This window comes from Bradysia coprophila (assembly GCF_014529535.1).
Source record: "Bradysia coprophila strain Holo2 chromosome IV unlocalized genomic scaffold, BU_Bcop_v1 contig_144, whole genome shotgun sequence".
Taxonomy (NCBI): domain Eukaryota; kingdom Metazoa; phylum Arthropoda; class Insecta; order Diptera; family Sciaridae; genus Bradysia; species Bradysia coprophila.
Window position 1 is genome coordinate 2,880,568 of NW_023503373.1, and position 19,855 is coordinate 2,900,422.

General features: G+C 32.2%; 1 protein-coding gene across 1 annotated transcript in view; it reads left to right on the top strand.

Annotated features, from left to right (window-relative positions):
• The window catches only part of LOC119071165 (ABC transporter G family member 14), a 72,435-nt gene that overhangs the window by 7,925 nt on the left and 44,655 nt on the right, over positions 1 to 19,855 (top strand). The window lies entirely within an intron of this gene.

The following is a 19,855-nucleotide window of genomic DNA, read 5'->3' on the forward strand; positions in this document are numbered from 1 at the left end:
TAAAAAAAAAACTAGTTTTCGTCGTCTGAAAATCATCTAAACTCAATTATTACTCAAAACGAAAAGCCATTCATTCACAACAATTTCTGAGAAGACATAGGTTCGATTTTGAGAACCGCAGACTAACCAGCTCGAATAAATGTTATAATTAACATCTTCAACATTAAATAATATAAAATGGACTTTTCAACACCCTGACGAAGACGGTGTAAATAAGATGCTGTTTGCGTGTCTTCCGGCATCATCCTTTTTGGCTGAACAAAACAGCTACCTGACAAACTGTATCAATATTTAGTCTCGTGTATGTTATTTAGATTCGTCCTACAAACAAATATCTTGGTCACCAGTAACAGTCTCATGTTCAAAGCTTGTGTGTTCAATTGTTCTCCTTACTGACGATCGAACGTGATGGAGATAAGCTCTAATCTTTTATAAATGGTAAGTCATATGTTATCGTCAGCGACGTTAAACACAAGCGTGGAGCTCTGGGTTAAAAGATTTCAAACACTACAGCGATACTTTAAACAATAGAAGAACGTTAGAAGTACGTTTATTAAAGTCTGTCTGCACCGTAGACAATTTCCAACATTTATTAATTTTCTTTCTGAAACTAGTACAACTCCATTATTCATTTATACAGAAAAAGTTATTATCTTTGTATCATTTGTAACATTATTAACTTATGTTGACGTCCACCCATGCGTGCGGCAGTGAGGCATATGTTCTATAAAATAACATAAAAACAACAGCTAACAGTATAAGCCAAATAACTATTTAATCTCTCAAGTACAGTTAAAATTTTCGGCTAGTTAGACGTAAACGTTGATACTGTACCACTCACTATCAAAGTCTCACGAAGCTTTTCTCTTAAGTTTTATTGATTGAACACAGATTTATATATAAATGTGCTGAGACGAATGTAATCTTTGATTTTATTATTGAATAACTACTTATTAGCTTTATCAATATTAACAGAAAATTTTTAAACAAATAAACCACAAAAATCTTAGTTTGTGTGTACTCTGTACTCACAACACAGTAAATTCTAATATTTTTGTGTTACTCAAACAAGTTTTTTTCGTACAGGAATTTGTTGTTTTATTAGTTTTTTCGTGTATTGTGCGATATATATTCTTATCGGTCGACACTTCATATATAAAATACTCGGGTTGCGTGTAACCTGTTTTCTTTTCTTTTTTTTCTGGCTGTTACGCTCGATAATGATGATGTCTTTGAACTCAAACTATTTTGATTTGGCTGAAGGGTATTTATTTCAGTTCACATGCTTGCGATGTTGTATGTATTACATTGTCTGACGCATACTCAACGGAGAACCGTTGCTTTCCATTATTCTTAATGCTTTTCGGCTACCACATTATTCTACCAACTCATTGCAGTGTAAAACAGGCGACCGAAGTTATCATGGTCCAATGTTATTGATTCGGTGTTTGTTATATCAAAAATTGTTGTCGGCAAGTCTACATTTTGATTTGTATTCGAAATACAATTAGAATCATTTTTCAACAGCAAGATATGCTGAACGTCTCTCTAATAATTCAAATATTTTTAAAAGCTTTCTCAAAATCATTTCCTCTTCGATTCAAAAAAGAATTCTTTTTAAAAAAAAAAATCCTAAAATCAGCACACGAAATATAAAATTTGTAAAATCAATTTACAAAATTGCGAAGCACAAAAAAAACCTTTCCTTTAAAATTTCCAGTTTCGAATGCTCGTTATGCAAATAGAATTAATTGATTACGTGATCATGATCGCCGGTGTGATCACAGTTTTCACCATTCCTATTACCGTTTGGATTCAAGTGAGCGAAGAGCAACAACAACAACAACAACAACAAAACGATCAAAAACATATTTCACGCCGCCGATCGGTCTTCCATTTGCCAATTTCATTTCACTCGTTCTAGTGCGGTTTCTTCCTTCTCATTGGTGAGACTTTGAAACAGATCGTAAAAAGGAAATGCATTTGGAAAATGATTATTGAAGACGTATGCATGTTATACCGTACGAACTTTAATGTTTCAACTGAATGAGGATAGCATGTTTTAACATTATATATGATTGTATAGTAATACCCTTTAGCTAAACGAAAAAAAAGGTAGAAGTAGAATTTTACGCGGATCGCAATAAAAATTGAAACATTTATTAAAGAGCTGTACGATGTAATGTAGAAATGATTGACTTTTTCATTATAAATTATGTGTCCAAACATTGTGGTTTAAAACGTTTCTTTGATGTGTTTTCAACGATTAAACAATTAAACTCGTTTCCCTTTTACTATGCAAAAGATAAAAACGAAACAAAAATGGCTTGGAAGGCACATGAAATCCTTGAATATTTCCGGCTCGCTAAAATAGCAATATATTATAGCAGCGCGATCATTTTCATAAATATTTTATTACTTTATTTATTTACGACTGTACCTTAAGAACTTACGTACATTTTTTTCTATATATAAAGTATAATCGAGTAAATATTGTGTACCAGCTCGTTTGCATGGTATGTGCGTACATACTACAGTACAAACAACACATTCACAATTATTTAATGTTAATGCAAAAAACCTTTGACTTCTTCACTATATGGCATATATTTCCTTTTGTATAAATACATTTTTCTATGAAATAAAAAACCAATTTTCTTAAATAAAATATTGGATGTCGTGCAGTATTCAGTGCAATATTACGTGTGTTTATGAATTGTCTGTTTAACGTTATCAATAATGTGTTCTTTAAAAAAAAATGAGAGATCGTTATGTGATGCGACACTTAATGAATTTATAACACGATTTTCATTGTTTTCAATGATTGCATATATTTTGAGGGCAAGACAATATATGTTTTATTGCACACCGCTTTATGTGGGCGTGTTGTTTTAAATGCGGTTTATTGTACTCGCAGCAAATAATGAATTTATCTGATTGCAGGTAAATAGCGAGTGTTAATATACCTCTCTTTTTCTGCAAGAAAGTTTACATTGCCATGATTACGCACTAGTTGTTTAATGTTGAAAAAACTACTAAATTTTTTTAAGGGTAAGTCAATGGGTATAAGCTTTACTCTCGTTAAAAAAATCCGTTTCAGAACTTCCGGAGGGATTTCGATTTCGTTTCTCTATCTCATACTAATTAATATTCAAGAACATCATAATTGACTAAAAAACTGATTCGGAGTCGAGCAACACATTCGAAAATGTATGCGTTTCTATACGTTACCATGCGTTTTCATGTATACTTTGATTGCGTTGCGTGACTCAGTAAGAATGTTATGCCAATTATGATGTTCTAGAGTAGCATCAGAAATCGACATTCCTCCAGAAGTTCTGAAACAGATTTTTTTAACGTGAGTCGGGCTAATGAGTGTTGGTAATCTTATCCGATGCACGAAATTTACTGTTTTAATGTTTGGGTCATCGCAACAGTTGGTAATACATTTCGTGCTTTCGCATTTTATTGTTATTTCAATATGACTTAGTTGAATTTGATTTATTGCATCAGTTTGTTTAAAGTGCACTTCCAATTTCATAAAAAGTCAACTTTCACTCGAGTAAACACTTTTACTTGCTTTAGTACATTGTCCGTTCCGATGGTATGTTTAAAAGAAGGTACGGAAAAAGGCCTCTTCTGTATGAACGAGTGTATGAGTCATTGTCATATTTAGTGAATCGATTGAATTTGAAATATTGTTATTTTACCAGCAAATATTATCCAAATTTTCGGTTATTGGAGCTTGCCAAGGATTTTCTAAAATTAATTTTCAAGAAATGTCCATTAAGTTCATTCACAGTGGCTCAATGACCGTTGATCCCTGTTCGATTAAATTTTCTAATAAAGTTTAACTTCCGGGAATACGGTATGTCTAGTCATTAGTAACGACGTAGTTTGTTTTTCAACGATCGTCGTGATCAACGTAGAACCATGGTAACCGAGCGAATAGATTGCTTTGAGGTTAATCCAGTTAGTCACAACAAAGATTACTGACGAAGACGTCAATGATTTAGAGGCGGATGTAAATGCGTCGCTGAAACTAGTCCATTGACAGATATATATTAGATTATCCGATGTTAATGACACCGCCGTTGTCGTATCAGTAAATGATTTATACTTATTGCATTTCCCAAACAATATAAAAATAAATGCACCGTCAATGGAAAGTGCAACCACATTTCTTATCAAAATCAAATAAAAAAAGGTTCACTTAAATATTCAATTAAATCCAAAATCCTAATCTATAGAAACTTATTGATAATAATTAAATTGACGGTATGTTTCATGTGTCATAAAACGTCGAAACACACAAAACAAAGGCATTTAGTTAACCCACAGAAAAGCAACAATATTGAACTTGACATTGAATATTATTATCACAATCGAAAAACAAAACATTTCTATGAATAAATTCCATTTTTGAATGTTTATTATCAGTTGGGAAGATGTGATTAATGAATGCGTTCAAAACCGTTCAAAACGAAATAATCGAACCCGGGAACCTATGTGCACGTTTTTGTAACGATTAAAGAAATATTCAAAAAGGTATTTTAATTTAAACCTGATCAGATCACAACAAGTTTTGCTATCATATCTGCCGTAAATCAAATCAAATACCTATTCACAAAAGAGTCCGACTGTTTCTTCTCGACCGTTAAATATTGCGACCGTTAAAATCCAAAAATGTTTTTGATTCAAACAATTTAACGAAAACACCGCAGCTTTCGTTTGTCTAGGTCACGTGATTAGATATAGATTATAATATTCAATTGAGTGCGCTGGTCATAATGTCAAACAGTGATAAAAGCCAAGTAGTATTTTAGCAATGAAAACCGAATTTTAGTTGATCTGATGGTGCGGCGATAAAGTCTCATCTCGTGTGAACTGTGTTTAAGAAGAACACATAACGAAATGTTTGTACGTTGTTCGTACATATTCGTAATGTCTAAAGAATTCCAATTTTTATCAAAGACTTTATACTTACTAAGTCGCACAAGCAAAAGTTAAATGTCTTTGTGTTAGCTATGAAAGAGAAAAAGAAACGTGAATGTTGAATGTAATGCGTGTTCATAAAGAACAAAATGTTTCTGGGGAATGATAATAAAAGTTTATTTGAATTGGTCTAGATCGAAATTTGAAATCGACATGATAAGAGCCGATGCCATACCTGTGTGCTATATATCCTTTCAAAAGTTAGCTCTTGCCTATATACCCGAAAATAACAAACACTCTCGAATACTAGTATAGCCATATGTTTAACGTCGTTTCTAAATATACTTAAAATGTTAGTGTTGATAAAGTCTCGAAATAGGTATAATATAATCTACAGAGAGAACATGCGCGTCGGAATATATTTATTATTTATTTATTTTTTCAGTTGTTTGATTTTCGCGTTTTGTCTCGTCTGAAGATTGTTACACACTAATACCGACGAATTGAAAGCCCATTTTTATAGCATAGCCACAAAGAGTATACATTATTTATTTAAAAATGAATTTCTACTAAATTTACAAATATATTCACACTTAGTTACACTTATAAACACGAAACTAATATGAATGGATGTAGAAGTAATTCGGCAGCGGTTTTTTTATATTCACATCGACACCTGATTATCGCTCACACACAAGAAATATCGGTTGACATTATTCGGATTTTAAAAGACATGTCTAATATTTGTGGCACCTGTTCGTGTTGTTTGATTTTAGATAAGCGGATCCTTCTCTAAGGAAATGTTTCTTTTTTCACTTCTTCAATCAACCGCATTTTTTTACTCATAAAAATCGTCAACTTATCACAAAGCTTATCAGATGTTGATAATGAAGAATTGTAGTTGGTTTTTTACCGATTTTCTGAAGAAAGGCTGTCATTTGTTTTGCCATTTTTTGTGAATGGGAATGAATATATGGGTGAAGTTTGACCCTCCTGAAGCAGTTGTGAAAGTAGTTAAAAATCTGACATCACTGTAGCCATGGATGAAATGTAGGCTAGATACGACATTTTACAACACTTTTTCAACTACTTCAGTATTGGGGCTAGAAAGCTGAAGTAGTGCCCAGTTAAAGTTGCAAAAGTAGACCCAGCACAAATGTTTTGCAACTACTTCAGAATTTGGGCTAAAAAGCTTATTTAGCTGCAAAATTAGCTGCAAGTCTTTAATCTAGCATTGACTGCAGTGCTGACAGATCCTTTTTTTAAACTACTTTAAGAGGCTTAAAATTTGCTGTAAACTTTATGGCCTGATTTCGCCTGAGTCAGAAGAGTTTTCTTATGTTTCGAAGATTGGCAAGGAAAACGAATTGTTCGTAGTATACAATCACACATATATCTCTTCGCCCTCTCAGTTCTTCACTAGTTTACACGTGCACCGTTCTATAGTCCGATATAATAATGGCACTAGTATGAATGCAGGCAGACTTATACATTACAATTCCTATAGAAATGAAAAAAAGTGTCTGTAAAAAGTCGAAAATATATTTTTTTACATTATGATAATACTGTCTGCCTTCACAATTTATTAAAAATATAAAACAATGCGAAAAAAATGTATTCATTCAACTATGCAGAAGTTTACTTTTTTTCACAATTTTTTTCTCTCTGCAATTTTGAACCAACAACAGACAGGCCAACATACGACTGCGCCATATTTTCTATTGAAATTTACCTACACAGTTAGTGACTCGGTTAGCATATATATCTATATGGTTGAATATAACTAGTTAAAGAAATTCAAGTATCACAAAACCAAATTGTCTGCTTCTTTATGTTAACTCATTTAGAGTTAGTCTAGCGTAGGTATATAAAGGCAATTTATGTATTCATACAACTCATACAGAAAAAAAAGTACCGGCATTTTCAATACAATCTCCATATACTGAATAATATATTCTAACTAGCTTTCATTGCAATTTCCGTTTTTTTATTATTCCTGCAGAAAAATGCACATGTTCATATTACTGTTTCATTGAAGCTTGCTAACTTATATCATTCAACCCCATCAGCAGCAGGTCCAATATATAATAATAAACATCAACATCAACATGAATGCTAAATGCACAATAAGTGAAATACTTTCAATGAGACGATTTACCAGTATACTTGATTTATGTGGCTTTTAGAATGTCGTCCCAATTATAATATTTATTGAATTGGAATGATGTTTTGTTTTATTAACTTACACTAACTTACACTAATGATACACTTGGAAAACGTTATTGTGAGATCGTTCGAGTTTTAAATGATTGGTACTTTATACTAGTTAATGTAAATGACGTTAAGAAAGGTCAAAGCACCTAAGCCTCCATTGGGCTAGAATGCATAGTTTCGGAAACATTTAACTTCGACCCTTAGCCACATGCGTAATGATCAAAATTTGGCATTTAATTTGGCATGTAAAAGTCGCTTATTATGAATATATTCGAGGTATTCTTTCAGTAGGTGAACAATTTTCTCACTAATATCAACACAGATCGACTGCTATTGGTCAGGTGCACGAATTTCATTTTTTTGGCAATCGATTGAGACAGTGCCGGAATGGCTACCCAAAGGCCCTTCGGGGAAATCGGGAAAAAGGCCCGTAAAATTTGAAAATATCAAAGAGGCCCTTCCTCCGTGATAGTCCGAATTCCAAGTACAGCCAGTCTGGATTGAGAACAATAGCTTAGAACATGTTTTATTGTTGCTGATTAGAACATTTTTGATTCTGTTACCGGCGCCCGGTCAAACTGAATGAATCGTTTTATAATTTTCAAAGAAATATAAGTTTAGGCAACAGTGGATCTGTGTTTAATATTGACAGGCAATTGCCTGAAAATTGTTTGTTTCGCTTGAAGTGTCATGCCTTGAATATTCCCAAGTGTGGAATGAATAGGTACTGCTCTAAACATCGTAAAACGATAACAAAGAAATTAATTCTTTTCGGTATCGCGCTCTATCTTATACCTACAGCAATTACGTAGCGTTTATAGAAAATACCATAGCCGAACACCTAACGCATTCAACATGGCCTATTAGTAATTTTTCTGTTCTTTTCATTCCTCTTCTTTGCGTAGAAATTCGATATAACAGCCTCGTTACACCTAACATGCGTATCTCTGACACATTTATTTCCAGTTAGCTAAAAAAACCTATTCCATGAATTAGACTGAATTAGTCATATTTTTTTCAGTTCATAATTGTAATAAATGCAATCCGAAAATGCATTTTCTTGCACTCTTTATTCACAATAGAAACACAGTCACAGACATAACATACAACCTCACACAGACACCATAAAAATCATATCATGCACTTCACTAGTGCGCAATGTTTGTCATACACCGAACACACATTGCATTGCACATACACATATTATATTCCACACAGAAATCGAGCAAAGACGATTGTTCAACGACGAATTTTTATGAACTACACATGTGTATATTCGACATCGAGTATATACATGTATGCTATGCTATGTATTGAATATATCCCGATTCTGCAGAGAGTGCATTGAACTGGGGAAAGTGACGGCAACGTTTCTATGGTTTGAGTATTTTTTTTATATTCAGATGATGAAGGTATGCATGTATGCTGTGCAGGCTACCAACGCTTGTGTTGAAAAATAAAATTAATATTTTTTTATACATTCTGGTTTGGTATAATATAACGAAACCCGAATAATATGCACACATTTCAGTTTGTTACATTGTCATCGCAGATGAATGATATGGAGTGAACGCGAATGTTATGGAAAAATTATTGGCAAATGATATGAGGATTGAGGATGCACAGCCGAGAATAACGTGAACGAGCGTGGTTATACTTTTTTTCAGAGACTCGACGGTCAGTGAATGAATTCGTCTGTATCCAATATAACTTTTCTTGCAGCTCAAGGGTTAAAGAACTTCTAAACATTTTATGGAAAATTACCAGACGATCAAAATATTGTCCTTCCGTAGCTTTATGCCAAAGCTTTCTATCTCTGGCTACAAATTATTATCATGCCACAGAGTAGCAAATCGAGACTAATTCGAGTCATACATTCGTAAAATTAAAAATTTGGAAAAATAGGTCACAGCACATACCATTCTCTCCTGAGACACTTTTCATCAACTTGAAAGTTGATATCCGATTTCTCTAACGAGTAGCGAAGCGAAGTCAATGAAACTTGTCATTTTGAAGTATAATCTACAAGTTCCACCTTTCTAAGCTTATCCACTAAATATTACTGTATATCGAATAATGACGCACTGACACCCTATTCTCAAATTCTAAAATTCTTGGAATTTGCTTAGGCAAAGAAATTGTACACAACATCTGCCGGCATAATATCCAAAGTAAATTAATCCTTTAGGCACTGCTTTGTTGCTATTCGAATCTCAATTTTATTCGAATTAAATATGCTTAACAATGCTCCGAAGAACATGTATTCCGAAAACAAGCTTTTTCATATGCGTACATGGTGTATATAAGCCTTAAACTGTTTTCAATGACTTAAAAACATTAATAATATCAGACTGCGATGAACTATTCCACTTGTATATTATATACGAGTAGAAAACGGTTACGAACCCCCATTGTTATTTGATAGACAGAATGCACTTTTAGCGTCATTGAACCCAATATCTAGACAATAAAAAATTGAAATATAGGTATATAACGTATATTTTTTTAAATTGTCAGGTTCTCTATTGTGTGCGACAATATAAGAAATTAAACTTTTTAATTTTAACTCGGTAAACTTTTTATGGGAAACAATTTCATTGCAACTGACTTGGTGGAACTTAAAGTTGTGTGTTCAACATTATTTTGTACGGAAATATACACAACAATGCAACAGACAATAAATGAATGACATAGACGCGTGGAAGATAATAAGCATTTAATTGGGGTAAGGAGAGAAAAAAAAAAATCGAATTTAAACTTTTTTTCTTCTCTCTCGAAACAAAACATTCTCATATCTTTTTTCCCTATCCGTGCGTCGTTCTTAATGGAAAAAGACAAAATAATAATAAGTTTATTAACCCTGTTCGGTTTTAAATCAGATGTTATTTACAAAAAAAAGAGAGAAGAAGTACTCATACTCGAAGCGTTTCTTTTTATTTCGTTTTTCTTTTTAGCACAAATTTCTTTCCTTTTCTGTGTGCACTGTGCACGAACTGGACGCATCACACATATTTCCACAACGTTCTTTCGCATGTTCCTTGTATTGTTTATTAATCACGCTAATATATACGGGTTCATTCAAATTTGAAAACAATGCAATCTCTCGTTGTAGAGTAAATATTTGTATAAAAATTATATCTTACGTGTAGGAGATGATTTCTTTTTTAACTTTTCGTAACAATTCGGTCGAAAAATAGTCAGTCAGTTAGTCAGTCGACTGGAATCAGAATGATCTTACGCTGATTAGACATTTTCACAATAGAAAATCTCGGTTGGCCTGTAGAGGTCTTCATTCTTTGCGATCTATTTTCTGGTGATACAACTTCACTCTGGTAAAATATCCATAAAATGTCATAGCAGTGAAGTTGGTTCACAAAAAATAGAGCGCTGACATTAGTAATTGTGACAAAATGTACAGTGAACGACATCTCAAATGTTTCACTGTCAAATTTTTCTGAGAATTTTATTGTGTCATTGCAAATTCACAATGACATTCTCTGAAAAAAATGACAGGGAGACATTTGAGATGTCGTTCACTGTACTAGGATGTAATAGAATTATACAAAAATCTATTACATTTGAGCTTTAGTTTCCAAACAGCATTTCTCTATTCCCATGTGCGGTGCGGATTTCTTGAATAGTTTTGAGAACATGGTTTAATAGGCGAAAGTCTGAAATGATACGACTAGCAAGGTTGTAGATCAAAATGTTGATAACTATTTATAGCGTTAAATCCTTTTGCCCAGACAGAGTTTTTAAAAATAACAGCAAATCATGAAAATACATCTCAACTACGATAACAATTAAGACGAATCTCTAGTTACAAACTAACATAATTTTCACGACCTGTGATGTTAGTTAGTAAAGCGATCTCGTTATCATTAAATTTTGATAAAAGTGTAGAATCAATCAAACTAATGTCTACCATACCAGAAACGCACCGTCAGCATGCGAGTTTACGATGTTAGTTAGAGACATATTCTGTGAAAATTTGATATGTGAGTGCCAAGCTGTAACAGGAGCCAGGCCAATTCGAGTGAAGTATAGTGCTTTTAACTGCAAACTTACATGGAAATATCTTTCAGTTTTATTTAGTTCAATGATATTGCGAGTGTGATTCGCGATGCTACTTTTATTAAAGCAATGGCAATAATAGTGTCATTGAAGGCAAACCTACCAGTTGTCTCTACTGGATTCGTGTATATACATTTAGTTATACAGCACTAGCAACACTATTCTAAATACAATGTTGTTCCACAATTAACATGATATTAAAGCACTGACATTAATCTTAATTACTGAGTAAAATGTTATGGGCTCTTTCGCGAATATTATATATCTAGTCATGTCATATCATATTTATCTTATAGTATAAACCTGACGGTCAGGTGCATTGCCTTTCCATTGCATGTATTATATTACCATTGCAAGAGATATACGACATACATTGTACCTATCACACTATATAAGTGTATGTAAAATCATATTACTATAACGAAATAGAGCAATTCAATCATAAAATGTGGATGGATGTGACAATGTACAAATAATCCCAACACACGAAAAAAAGAAACTCAAAATATAAGAAATGTTTGCTATAAATTGATTTAATATTTCGTTTTTTACTTAATTAAACTTCTGAGAACAAAATTCTATAAATAAAATTTTGCCAGTGTATACACATCGAGCAGCAAAAGTTAGGCGTTTTGCTGTAATAAAATAAAAATTACAAATCAGTTGGTGTGTATGTTTAAAGTTTTTTTTTTTAATCTACACTTCAGAGTTGGTAAAACGATAATTTTTCAACTCGTTCTATGTGGTATAGAATTTTATATTTATTTATTTTTTAGATTGAGCATTCACGACTTCATTTGTGGATTTCGTCGTTTTTCCAAGGCATTTTTTTTTTTGCATTTAGTTACTAAGCCTCAAATTGTACAATTTTTAATCAGCTTAGTATTTAGTTACACATGTTTGAGCGTAACAAAGTTAGTGGTGAAGAAATTTCGAATCTAAACAATGAATAACGAACTATTGCATCATGGACAGGGTTAACGAGGCAATTCTTTCAGACCTTATAGGAAACCTCGGTTGGCCTGTAGATGCGCTACATTTTTTGTCAGTACTGCATTCTTTGCGCTCTATTTTCACGTGAAATGACTTCACTCTGGTAAATATAAATGAAATGTCATAGCAGTGAAGACGGTTCACAAAAAAATTGATTGCAAATTTAAGACGAATATACTAGAAATTTAATTGAATTGTACACAAATCTATTACATTTGAGCTTCAGTTTCGAAACATAATTTCACGATATTGGACTTTCTTCGCTTTATTTGATTTAATCTCTGTCAAACAACAATCGTATCACAATGATCAAATCTACTACTTCTTTTTTGTAGGAAACCTCGGTTGGCCTATAGAGGTGTCATAATTCTTGCGCTATATTTTCATAATGTACTAGAAATGTATGTAGAATGATACAAAAATCTATTACATGTGATCGTTCGTTCCCAAACATTATTTTCCTACGGCCTGGTGTTTGGTACTTAATCTTGTACTTCATTAGTTTTACTTGAACTTATTGAACCTATTTTTATCGTCGGAATCGATAATCGATAACTAAATGGTTAACTACAGCAGCTTAGAATTGTTGGTTGATTTGTTAATTCAGATGAAATGATTTTCGTTTGATATTTTTGCGTAACATACGCAACATTATTGGAATAAAATTCGCTGGCCAAAAGCGTTATGTATAAATATAAATAAATTAATTTCTCGTTGACTTCGAAAGCGATCTGTGTGTCACTGAAAACTCCTTCGCTCCGGCATTATGTAAAGTTTTTATTGCAATTATTATGTGTTCTTGTAAATAAATGAATCATTTTGTTTTCTTTCTTTTTTAATTCCAAAAACAGTACGTTGCTAAATAAAACACCAACAATGGTTGATACTAATCAACAACTTTTTTTTTGTGGGCTAAATGAAACACATGTGACGCAAAAAAAAGCGAACACGTCTTTCATTTCTTTCTGAAAAATACAAAAACTTCGACTATGCATTTTGATTTGCACTCTTTCGCTCGCATACAATGAATATGTGGAAAATTTACAAACCAAAAAAGGAATATCAAACTGTCGATTACTTAAATATAATTTGTTTAATGACGATGATGTTACATGCAATTTTTGTTTCTTTGATTTATCGATATACATTTGTGCACTGCTGTATATGTTGATATTCAAAAGTCCGTTTGTAAATCGTTACGTGACGACGTTTTTTTTGAAGGTCATTAGGTTTGTATGTAACTTGTAACTTCTTGATCTCACCTTTTTCAATTATTTTTTTTTTATATAAAAAGTGTAGCGAATTCAATGAACTGCAATGAATAATATTTCTTGTAATAAAATCTGCGAAGATGAGATTATCAATTTATTTAACTGAAATACATGATGGTGTCTCGGTCGTAAAGTTTTATTTTATATATATTGTAATTAAGAGCAGGGATCCAGCTTAGGTGTATATCTGATGCACATTCGTTTTTTGATTTTTTTTTTGAACTATTGCTGTATCATCAGTTTATTGCATGATAAGTTCTAGCCAACATTAAAATCTTGCATAAAATTGTTGCTTCTAGAAACATTAAATATTGGAGAGGATACGAGCCTTTAGTGCCTTTGCCTTTACTGCCTTCTTACACATTCTTTATTTTCAAATATATGGCATCATATAAGCAAGACACAATAAATAAATGATAAGTGTGTTTTTAGATTGTGGTGACAGTAATGTATGGTATTTCCTTCTAGTATTATTGTCTAGTATTAAATATGCGCCAGCGACGTTTTCTTTCGTAAAACGAATTACACAGATAAAGTACTTGTGAAAAGGATAACACATCGAATGCAGGTATGTTAATGAAATGAAAACCTCTAAATCAATAAATTGAAGAATTTATCAAGTCACATTTGTAATATTATTTTGCGACCGAATCGCTTGTAAAGGTATTAAGACACATAATATTGTGTTTTTCATGAGGTACACACACGCTTTAAAATCAATGTATATACGAAAAACGAAAAGCAAAAATGTTTTTTTTATAAATCAACACATTACTGTCCTAACCTTGGAAATTCCTACCGCATGAAAAAAACATTAATTTAAAAAATTTATTTTAAAAAGATTATTGCAATATTTTTCTCTCTTTGAAAATTTTTCTTGTAGAAATGCTTGCATTGTTCTGTTCAATGTTTAAAATGAATGAATGGGAATGAGAAAAAAAAATGTTCTACCAACTGCCATTGCATTTTAACTGATTTATCAGAGTTTCTTAGACGTCATGCATTTATTAAGGTAATAATGCGCTCCTATCAAAATGTTGGATAAAATCTTGAAACTTTGCTATGGTTTCGCTTATTTGCCAATGTAAACATCTGGATACTTCTCTTTGCATATGACTTTCAGAATTTCTGATTTTAAATCTCGTACCCCGATTCTACAAATATAGTTGGATATTTCCCACGAAAATTCAAATGATTTTCATCTCATCTGTAAGTCTTTCCTAAACGCTTTAAAAAATTAAAGCAATTTTTGAGGCAGTTGTTTAGCCTTTTTTGATCAACGTTTCATCTGCTATCGGAAAAATGAAGATCAATAATGTCCTACTTAGAGTTGTAAGATTTGTACCGACCCTTTGGCGACAATAAACAAAAGAAGTAATAGATTTAAAGATTTTATCATGATAAATTTGTTGTTCACAAATGATCGTAACCAAATCTAGTACTTTGTTAATTTTATCACGCATTTCACTATTAAGTAGATCACTAACACGAGATCATTTGTTTCTTCCGTTGTTATTGGTAACGTATGAATAACCATTTCTAAAATTGCCTCTTTTTTCCTGGTTTATGAGGTGTCCGGCTAACATAATATACTAACTTTTCGGGTATTGAATAGTAGGAAAACATATCGGATTCGGGAAAAACCTTTTACACTGACAGCAATTGAACGATAAAAGATTAAGATTGCAATTTACATGTCTGTGCCGAGGCAGGTGATTGTTTCGTTTTCGGAAAGAAAAAGTCAAATAGTTATTCTTTGTGTATTATACGACGCATGATGTAACGAGTTTGTAAAGGTCTGATGCGGTTTCATGAATATCAGGTTTTTATAAAGGTTATTAAATTTTCGTAAGAACCATAAAAGTTTTACATTTGTTTTTTTTCTCTCTCTCGTTGTACCTTTACTAAACAGCTGTTAGCTATTTGTAAGAATTGATTAATACATATTTTCTATACGAACACTTTTTCATATTTCAAATTTACAAGTTGCCAACAGTAAATGAAAACTCGACCGCCAAGCACGCACATTTTGAGAGCAGTCCGTTTTTTCTTTCTACAATTTTAACTGTAATTAAGAACTAGCGTAGTAACGCGAACAGTTTGTTTTTTTTTGTTTATTGAAATGTTACAATCGAAAAGAGCGTAAACCAATTAAAATTACTTGCTAGAAACTGTTTTAAGTCCGTAATACCATTGCGACACACATTATTTAGCGAACCGATCACGTTTTCTAAAATTAATGTAGCCCCCATAGAAATAAGAATCTCGTTAAAAAAGTCGGGTATTAATAATTTTGTCGACAATTTACATTCAGTGTACGAAGTTCTGCGCCGTTTTTTGTTGTAATAAAAAATGAATCAATTTTACGACATGATACGTTGGGCATCCGTTTTTTTTCGTAATATGACTAGAATATTGACAGCGTGGACTATCGAATTTTCAAGAATTTAAGTCAATGTGAAATTGGCGATTATAGAGACGTACAAGTTTTAATGTTTGCGATGGAGCGAGGGGTAGATTAATAGTAAAAGCTCAGTGACATTATCATACAAATCAATTTGAAAGAATTGGATTTAAAAAAAATGTTTAGCGCAAGTCACTAGTCAAATAATTGGGGGCGCCAATAACTGAAGTTTATGTTTTTATTTAATCTGAATCTCAGAGAGATTTCAGTGTATTTTGAATGATCACTCCGACACCGACCGACAAGATATTATAACTCAATGTCCCATCCGTATATTAATTTCATCTCATCATTCAAAATGTTTCCACTTTGCCCAAGTTTCTTTTTTGTTTGATCTTTTATCGTTGAAGAATTAGTTCATTTTATAATTTTTTTTAATTACATGAAACGGGTAATGACAGATTTTCTTTTCACATTTTTTTTCTTCTTCTTAATTTGAATTTCTTCATCACTTCCGTCTTTCTCATATCAACCAAACCGAGTTTCAAATTATAAGAGAAAAAGGCAACAAAAATAAAAGTGTTTTTCAATCACCTCATTTATCTTAATATAAACAAAGACACGACCTAATCACCCAATTTATGCATATATACGAATATATCTAAACAGGTTTTCCGAGATATTTTTATACTACACACAAAATTTGAATAACTAAGAAGTGGGGAAAAAATGTGGCTACAATAATAAGCAATTTTATTGAAACTCTATAAGATAATTATTGTCAATTCATAATTAAAACGGATTAAAACACGTTATGGTTTTAAGATTTCTGTTCAAATAAAAGTCATTTTGAAATGCTTCATTTACTTTAATTATATACCTCGTGTAGTTCCATTTTCGAATTATTGGTGTATCTAAACTAGCTAAAAACTCTGTGTACCTCTTAAAACACAAAAATATGGATTTCTCAATTATGTTCACAACACCACATCAATTATACAACTTAAAGTGTCAAAGTGATGTAAACATAGCTGCATACTAACACACAAATGACAATTAAAAGAGTCTTTAAGTTGACCGTCAAGCCGTGTAATTTCTTAAAACAAAACGAGAGAAAAAAACGTTGTTTCCGATCTTATTTTCGTGAACCTCTCCTCTACAAAACTTCTTCAAAAAAATACCATTTTATTATTGGGTTACGTTAAATAATTACAATTTTTCACGAAAAAAATACCTGTCGAGACAGTCTAACTGTGTAGCATTTTTTATTGTTATTTTTAAAATATTGTACTCTGTGAAAAAAGGTTTTAATATTTCGAAATCAAAAGAATAATGCAATTCTCGTGTCTTTAATTTATTATTAATCATATTTTAGCTCGTGATTCAAAAAAAAAAATGATTAGCAGAATCTAGAGACCTGCCAACTGATCAAGATATGTTCGAAATGTGACTGTGTTACACTCTGTTGCACGTTTCTGAGCGAGCGAATCATAAATAGATGATTATTTAAGTGGTATACTTTGGAATCGTTTTGTGAAAGAGCGATTGCAGAAGTAAGTCAATCTGGACGACCTTTGGCAATTTTCCTATGGCCGGATGTCACTTAAAATGTAAAAATTGCATTTTTGGTAAGAGACATCACTGTTAATCTTAACGTAGGATCTGACGATGGATAACTGTCCATCCAAGCAAATATTCTGTTTAGAAATGGCTAGTCATCTGTGATTGATAACGACGAAGTAATCGATGAGCTTAGGCTTCTGTAATTTTTATATACAATCGCTAAACCGAACTGGTGTGCATACGTTATTTTGCACCAGCTGGTCCCATTTGAAATTTTATGTGACCAGCTGGTGCAAAATAACGTATGCACACCAGTTCGGTTTAGCGATTGTAGTAAAACAGCATGGTCAAACTAAAGATGTACAAGATTTGATGTTAAAACAAAAGAAGTAACATTGAGCGTTGTATAATGGTGCCATTGAAGAAACGATAATCTATATGAAGATAACACGCAATCTTTTAATAATACTTATAATCAAACGAATAGTTATATTAACTAATATCCATCGTTCTAGCGAAGCATTGATCCGAATGCGATTGAACCAAGAATTATTTTCTTTATTTGTATTCAGTCACTTAGGATAAGGATTTAATCCTATGTAACTAATCGGCACCACAGCGACGAAATTTACTTATCCATAAAATCCAAATATCTAAAATCTCCTTAGTATAGATTTAAAATGATTGTAATAAGATCTGTAAAACGTGTCGTTCCGTTGGTAATCCTCGCGAAGCCTTATGCGAAAATGTTTTATTGGAAAGTATGTCTAAATATGGATTGAAACAAAGTGAAAGGTAGAACATTTAATTTTGAAAGCTTGCCATCGATGTTTTATTGTATTATTGTAATGCAAGAATGTCGACTGTTGTGCAGCTTGTAACGTATAAAAAACGACAAACCGAAATTCTTGTACAGAACATTTTTAATGCACTTGCGTAATGAATGTGTGTTAACAATAAATGGAATAACTTCGATGCATGAAGTAATATTAATACATTAACTTCAAAAAGATAAGATCTTCAAAAGATGAAAAATGCATGTTACGTGCAATTAAAGTGGAAATACTCCAATATTAATAAAGAGAAAAATAAAAACTAAAAAAAAATTGTTAATTACATTGCAATTAAATAAAAGCAAATAATAATATTTATTAATTTCTTGTTGACAATACTACGTTGGCATCATTAATTTAGCGGTTTTATCGATACGTGAGAGTGGGAACGTGAAACATTAATAAAAAAAAACGTTTTTATATATCACTCTGTTAAGACCTTGAATTTAAAGACAATTTTTCTGTCAACTTGTGCGTGTAAAATGTTATGAAATATTATTCAAGATAAGACAATGATCGTACCCGATGATGTTAAATTCAGTGTCTGTCTCCGATTAAACGATTTCTCGGACTGATTAAAATTCGAATTTATACACATTTTTTCCTTACTTTTCAACTACAATTATCGCAACAAATACGATAAAAATAAACGAACTTGTATATATACGCGACGATTTTACACTTTGACCCATTTTTTTTAAAGTAATCAAATCATGCTTACCCTACAAAAATGGAAAATTACAAAAAATTGAAATGAAAAGCGTAATCAAATTCGTCGTTTATTTATAGTTCGCTCGCTGTTTGTTTACTAATTGTAATTGACATTTTACTAGGAACGAACATATTTTATTGATTTGTTTTGACATATTGTAATGAAAAACCATTGTAATGAAAAATTGATGTCATAACTGCAACTTTTTCATTTTTGCTTACCGATTAACGGTTTTAATTTATATTTTGTGGAAGTGCAATAAATTTAGTTGATTATAATGACGGTATGAGTCAACGATTAGAAAATTGATCGTTGTATGGACTCGAACGTTATACGTTATAATACTTCTTTTTTAGAACCCACTCAAACCTTAAATTGACAGGATGTCTCCGTGGTTACGTACTATTCTTCAAAATGATCCAAGTTCGATTCCAGTGTCTGACAATTCCACTTGGAATTGTTTTTGCATTGTTAACGTGCTAAAGTTAACTCAAACTTCAGGACTTCAATAGTTACAGTGTGTTCGGCGGCTGCAACAATGTTCACACTGAATGGTTCGTGTGACAACCAAAATACGATGAATCTGTGCTTATATCTAGACTACATTTAGAAGAGATGTCAGTAAGCACCTGACTATCCTCGGAGAGCATTTGCATGCCTAACATAGGAAGTCATGTTAAGCCGTGGTCCAGACTGAAAAGATGGAAGGAAGGCCGTGAAAGGCTGTTAGTGAGGTCTCTAAACAGACAGACAAATAAAGTAGGAAACGGCAGCTTTTGTTGTTTTTAACGACCCACTCACTCCGCACACTAGTATTCAATTCTGCCCTACATAATATTTGATCGGTCGCTTAAGA